This window comes from Limulus polyphemus, unplaced genomic scaffold (genome assembly GCF_000517525.1).
Source record: "Limulus polyphemus unplaced genomic scaffold, Limulus_polyphemus-2.1.2 Scaffold6116, whole genome shotgun sequence".
Lineage (NCBI taxonomy): Eukaryota > Metazoa > Arthropoda > Merostomata > Xiphosura > Limulidae > Limulus > Limulus polyphemus.
The window spans coordinates 1-7,537 of record NW_013671726.1 but is presented as its reverse complement, the minus strand read 5'-3'; the positions used below and the strand labels follow the sequence as shown (position 1 = coordinate 7,537).

Below are 7,537 nucleotides of genomic sequence, written 5' to 3'. Positions count from 1 at the left end.
TGTATATATATATATATATGTATATATATATATATAATAAAAACCTAAAAAAATTATTTTGTTTCATATCCTCCACGTGCAAATTTTTTAATGGCTTAGCAACTTACGTCAAGCAGCAACCAAGTACAAGGGTCATAACTAGTTGAAATAATTGTTTGCTTTACTTCTTTATTTACTGTTCTATGTTTTAAGAAAAATAAGTTTAAGAAGATATTTGTAAATAGTAATAATCTATATACATATAATAATTGAAATGTGACTGTATTTTACAAAATAATACTAGTCTACTAAAACCCATCCAATGTCTGTTACTTTGTACAGACCAAAGATCGGTTTTATGTTACTGGATATGGTAACTCAAGTGCACGTGTGCCGCGTCATTGTAATTTGTGTATTGTTAGCCAGGCATAAGTGAAAGGTCAATATAATAAAAATAATAAATATATATATATATATATATATATGTATGATGTCGTGAGATTTAAGCTATTTAGTCTATACATTTATTTTCATGTTATAATCTGTGTTCATTCTAGAATGAAAGAAGCATAATTTATATTTATTTCCTTATATTTTATGATGGTTGCAAGATCAGTCAAATCAACCAAATCGGTACACTTAAGAAAAAACTTTATATTTTATCTGTTATTTTCAGTAATTAATCTAATGTTTGATATCTATCTGGACATTACAAATATTTTACATGTGAAATATGAAAATTTTCTAATGCATAAAAGCATTTTTAATCTTGAAATGAAAATTAGTTTGCATGTTAGATAGACAACATGCAAAAAGAAAAAAGGCAAGTGAAAAACATTGCTTTACAAACCTTAAGATTTGATAAATGTTATATTTTGCATATGAAAGCATTGCAATGTTTACTGATAATGTACCAAATTTTCTTAATATTCACTTACTAATCTAAAAGTTATAGCATGAAAACTATAACAAGCACAAAATGGTTACGAGGTCAGTCCCAGGGACCAAGCCCGTGCTGAAAGAGTTAAACAGTATATGAACTCAAACTTATTTTATCACAAATTATATACAACAAACTTACATGCCCTGAAATGGTCCCAACATAATAGTCAAAATATAACTTACCGCTCAGAAGAATACCACGATGACCTAAACATTAAAAAATTCGAAATCACAACTGAAAGCATAATTAAAATAAGGAAACATTAATGTTAAAATAATAAACTACATGCAAAAACATAAAGAACAACAAACAATGCAAAATAATTTTATAATCATGTACACATTCTAATACAACTGCTCTATATTAGATCAAAGAAAATCAAAGCTAAAAATAATGAGCCATGACAAGAATGTTCTTCAATTAGAAAAAAAATAAAACCCATAAAAAATAACTTCCCAAATGACCAAAAACTGAATTACTATCCTTCGAGCTACCAAAAACAAGTGATTTGTTCTATTAAAAAATAAAACATCCTCACCAAAGAAACATGCAAAAGCTTCAAAAGATAGATATCTGACTGAAAAATAACCAAACATGTACTGTACACTTTGGTGATCTTCTTCAGAAGTATAAGCTGTCTCTAAAAATCCTCTCATCATTTTAGATAATAAGCCTTCTCACTCATAATCTTGTCTCTGGCACCATAAACTTTAAAAGAACATTTGTAGGATTTCATGTTACATCTGAAAACTAACTTTTTACCAGACAAAATCTTTGAAAATCACACATTAGTTTTAACCTTCCACATGAAGAAAAAAAAAAAAACATCTTTAAACAAACTAAAGACCTAACTTTGAATATAACCCACTAGATTTAATTTTCCAACTGGAAAAAAAAGAAAAGAAAACATATTTGAACAAAGTGAACACTTGACTCTAAATATCACACACTAGATTTAACTTTTCAACAGGAAAAAAAAAACCTTTAAACAAACTGAAGATCTGACTTTGAATATCACATACTAGCTCTATCTTTCCAACATCAGTTATCTAAAGACTATTAGTGAATTTATATGTCCTGATGTTATGTCTAAATGCCCAAAGCTAAAAAACCAAAAGGAATGTGTGTGTTTTGGTGTATGCAGAGAGGAGCATGTGTAATTAACTTGTTTTTATAATAATAATGTCCTGATGTTATCTGATAATAAAATTTACTTAAGAAAGCAGCAACAATATGACTTTATTATTGCAATAATATAGCATGCATTAAACCCTAAGACTTTGTTGCAATAATATGACATGCATTAAATAACACAACCAGAAAGATGTAGCAAAATACTGGCAGAAAATTTTGCTTCACATGTATTACTTTTGACCATAATTGGTGCATACATAAAATGGTTTGAGTTATCACAGTCTCCTTACTTTGATGTTGTAAGAGAAGTTGGGAAACATTAATTGAAGCATGAGTGAATGAAAGTTCTCTTTTTCCTAATCTGAAAATGTTATTTCCAAACATACCTCCACTGACACTTATAGCTATTTCTCGATCACCATCTTCTGTTGTTCTTTGCCACCACTTGCTTCAGTCTTTATACCCCCACTTGACTGCCCTCGGCAATATCTAATTTGCAAAACTTTACACCAGCCTTCACATGCCCTCTATGCAGGTACTGTATATAAGCACTGTATGCAGACAATATAATCACTTTTTCTAGACTTACCCCTTCCTGGTCACTAATGCTGGCTCTTAGTGGTGAGGAAGGGAGGGAGAGTGCCAGCAGAGGAAAGTATGTTTGGAAATACATTTTCAGATGAGGAAAAAGATAACTTTCAAAACATACATACCTCCGCTGACATTTATAGCTAGAATCCCACATTGAGAAGGTGGAGGGGCCAGTGAGGGCATAATTCATACAGAAAGCATCTGCATAGAACAAAGGTGTACCATGAAAAGTGGTACCTAAGTGGGAAAAACTGCACTACATCCAAAACAGGTATGCTCTACACCCAGAACTATTGAAAAGGGTAGAATAATACACAAGTAAGTATGATGGGCCAGCCCCAACCACACAACCAAGATTCCACGACTCGGGGCTTGATTTAAGGGGTCATGGTACCCATATCACATGTTGGTGGCCAGGGCAGTTGGACCATAAATATATATATATATATATATATATATATCTTTGTGATAGGATCCCCACCCGCAGCCACGGAACAATGTGTTTCGAACTACTGGATTTATGAAAGAAAGAAAGCAATACCAAAGTGGATAATCCTTCTGATCAACCTGAAGAAGTCCAAATGGCAACATCCCAGGCTCGGATTGACTGGATCATTATTTGTCATACTCCACCCAAGGTCCAGAACTCATCCAATCTGGATTGACAAACAGTCATCTTCACTCCCCAAGTGGGCAAGGAGAATTACACTTACCCAAAATTATGGAGAGGACATGGAACACTGTTACACCAAGGGCCTGAGATGGAACCATGTTGCGTTGGGATTTACGAGAAGATATTGGACTCCCTGTATGAACAACCTAAGACCCGACAGTGCTCATAAGAGGGTCCAAGCACAACCTCGCCAGATAGCTAAGTGTTCAAATCTGGACTGGTTTTATGAGTAGGCTCCCTTATAGGTTGGTACTGCTCCTACTGACATTTGGGAAAAACTTCTAGGGACCTGGATAGGAGGGTCCCCAACTTTGCCCTCTTCTCCAAGAGTACAGAAAACTCAACACTCTGAAGGAAATCCTCTGTCCACCACCCCAGCAACTGGGAACTGGGTGTGGTAAGGACTCCCTAGCTCAACTGGTAGCATTTGGGGGTGGGGACATGTGAACTGTGGAGAGTCACGAGTAACAGGTCTCCAGAGACAGTGCAACAGGTGAACTACGTTCCCTAAATTTTAAAAGCAAACCAATCTCGACTGATTCAGCTCGAAGTTCAGCAGCGAATGGCAATATCCCCTTTAGTTTTACTCATGATAGTCCATGAGTAGCGGTCCATTAGATTTGTATTGTGAAATAATATTACTATCTAGAATTGCGCCTAGATGGTCTTATGGAACACCTTATCTCAACAAAGCCCACTGCAACCATGAACCGATATAAAGGTTGCTAGTGCAGAATTGAAAATACAAGCACACCTGACTCAGCAACACTCACCTCTGAGTGGGATTTGAAAGAAATAAAGAGGGACCCTAGAAGAAAAAACCATAAATCAGGTAAGAAAGTTACCCTCTTGTTAAAATCTAGCAGAGATAGTCAACACAGCCACAGAAGAGGAAACTGCCAGATTATGAAGGTAATGAGATAGGAAAGTGTTGAGAGAAATCCACATACCAGCCTGCAAAATATCGTCCAGATGCCGAATCTGGTAAGAAGTGACGTGGAGCATATTTCGATCTTCAACAGATAACCCCAAATAGGCTATATGAAACAACTTCTGAAGCCCCCTGGTTAATGTAATGGATGATAAATCCTGGGACACCACAGGATCCCAATGAATAAAAAGCCGGTTCCTAAGGCCCCTCAGCACTCTGAGAACTCAAGGATCAATGGTGAATGAATGTCAAATGTGGTGAAAGAGATGTACCCGTCCTCCCACGGGACCTGGTGAAGACGGGTAGTCACCGATGGGGCTGGCACCGCCCTGACCTGTCCGAAGATCCCCGATGGAACAAATAGGATGACGTGTTGAAGGTGGGGGCCGTGAGATGTGAATGGTTGATCCTCCAGAATTACCCATTGGAGTAGAAAAGAGGCTAGCAGCCAACGACAATAAAGAAAATTGTAAATGTTCTGGGACTCCAGCAAACAAGTAAGGCTGAAGAAAGGGTGCCTACCGTAAATCACGAATAGCAATGGATGGCAAATGAATAACCTCCAACAAGGCATCTCAACTCAACAAGTTCCAGCAACAGACCAACCATGACACCAAGGCAAGGCATGAAGAGGACAAATGAGCTGTAGTGGTAACCAGTAAGGGTCCCAGTACATCGTCAAATTGATAAGGAGAGCATTGATATGCTTCAGACAAAATGTGAACCAACCACTGAGTGTCCAAATATACTTCATCCTGACAATGATAAGCCAGAGCATGTTGTTCTTATAAACGATGGGGAAAGGTATAGCAATACCCTTTCATAATTGCATTGCAAACCTCCCTGCATGCATGGCAATATCCCCCAAACTTCAAAAACTCACGTAACTAACTGCAGAAAAGGGGCAGAACGTGGCTGATCAGATGAGCTCTCAGTAGAGGCAGCCCTAGTGAAAGAAGGAGCAGGAAACAGTGTCTAAATTTATCCCAGTATATTCAAGTTCATTATGAAAAGCCATCTCTGAACCCCCTGAGGAGACATCCCAGGGCCACATGAAGGACTCCATCTCACCTCAGATCAGGTCACGAACAGCCCCCCATCCCTGACTTCTGACTACCACCAGACAACAAAGGAGGTCTGGCTGGTTAGGGTACAGAAACCATTACACAGGAATTCATACCCTCAATGTTTTTTTTAAACTTCAGAAAAAAACCAGCGAAATATCAGCAACAAGGAGAAAAACAAAAAGAACACCATAATTATTTCAAAATTTTATAAATGAAAATGTGAACCATAAAACATGACTTTTAGCACTCGCACTATGTCAAGAAAAAGTGATTACATTGTCTGCATACAGTGCTTATATACAGTATCTGCACAGAGGGCATATGAGGGCCAGTGTAAAGTTTTGCAAATTAGATATTGCCGAGGGCAGTTGAGTGGGGTAAAAAAGACTGGAGCAAGCGAACACAATGTTTAGATGGCAATAAACAACGGAAGATGGAGATCAAGAAATAGCCATAAGTGGCAGTGGAGGTATCATTCAGAATACCCAAGAGTATAATTTTTTAAAGTAAATGCCTTTTCTAAATAGGTAAAGCATGAAAAGGCATTCACACATAACAATTATTGTTATAACAACAGCTTACGTTTTGAGCAAAATATGTTATCAGCAATGGATGTATGGTTGAAAGCTCTTCTTAATTCTTGAAAAAATCCTTAAAGAACTGAACAAATAATGTAATGTTAAAAATATAATAGGCCTAATACTAATGTCTTATGACAAGTATAATTAGTATATTCTTCTCTCTGAAAAATATATACTTAGAAATGGATTGCTTAAAATAATAAATTAACCTACCATTTCAATTCCATAATCTTAATAAAACAAGTTTATTACTGACTTTGTGATATTAATTTAAGTGATCATGACACTGGTGCAAGGGGTGCTACAATGGCACTAAAATCTACAGTTCACATCAGAAACCTATTCAACACAAAAGAATCAGTGCATCTGTTAAAACAGTGATTATGTAACACTGCTCTTAGTTCCTCTGACAAACGACTTGTTTTATCTCTTTAGGTTAAAGTATTTAAAACTAGGTGACCCTCAAAACATTTTCAGTCAAATTAGTATCTTTATTGCTATAGCACTTCTTCAAATTGAGGATTTCTAGGATAATAGAAAATAATTCTAATCGCAAACATCAAAATTAAATCCACATGTCTTAAGCCTCTATTAAATACAGCCAATATTTGATAAAGATACAAATTGTAAAGATATATTGTAACTTGTGTACATTTTTTTGCTTCAGCATAGTTAGGGCTACACTTTATCTTACTTAATACTATTAATAAATAAACTTCTAACGTTATTCTATGATCTAACATTAGACCTTTTTAAAAACTTTGTGATAAGTTTTTAATATATTGTACAAAATATCTATTAAGTTATATTTACATCCACATTTTGTTTATGCCTGTTAAAATGAAGTGTGCATGCATGCTCATTTAGATAGTAAGGTGTGCATGCATTTTCAGGACAGACATAGTGAAACAAGTTGAACATCACATTAAAACAGCACTGTTATGTATTACAAAACTGTCCATACATAATTCATAGCTAATGTATCATGACACAGCAATAAATATGCTAAATTATGTTGTTTGCCACTCTTATTAATCAATTCATAAAATAAAAGGCTTAGTTATCTGATCCTAAGGTTGTATGTAAATTGTACCTGTATGTATCCCATTAAGCAAAGCATAACATGGCAGCTACTGGAATTCAAGTTCGAGGGCAAAGGTGAATAGTGAGTCTAAATTAAGTGAAAGTCAACCTAAAATTCAGAGCCCTTGATTCTTTATAAGCAGTGTTGAAATATTTTAGGTCTGCTGTTACTAAGGAAAATGTCTTGATACACAAAATACTGTATGAACATGTCAATGCACATATGCAAGCATCATGCAGGAGTTTACTTGCAGGTAGTTTATAGAAAACTGATAATTCTGATGGATACACTATTGAGTCGGGCCTTGTAAAGAAACCTGGCAACATTACTGAGTAATTGTATTAGTAAGTTGGGTCTTGTAAAGAAACCTGGCAACATTACTGAGTAATTGGATTAGTAAGTTTGATCTTGTACAGAAACCTGGCAACATTACTGCGTAATTGTATTAGTAAGTTGGATCTTGTACAGAAACCTGGCAACATACTGAGTAATTGTATTAGTAAGTTGGATCTTGTACACAAACCTGGCAACATTACTGAGTAATTGTATTAGTA

General features: G+C 35.6%; 1 long non-coding RNA gene across 2 annotated transcripts in view; it reads right to left on the bottom strand.

The window, feature by feature from the left end:
* LOC106473373 overlaps nucleotides 1-1,140 on the bottom strand; it is a 7,541-nt gene extending 6,401 nt beyond the window's left edge. Inside the window, exon 1 of one of the 2 annotated variants that reach the window (XR_002613674.1) lies at nucleotides 1,105-1,140. This is a non-coding gene — a long non-coding RNA (uncharacterized LOC106473373). The remainder of the gene's footprint in view (nucleotides 1-1,104) is intronic. The other variant, XR_001291669.2, reaches the window with a different exon arrangement.
* Between the last annotated feature and the right edge of the window lie 6,397 nt (nucleotides 1,141-7,537).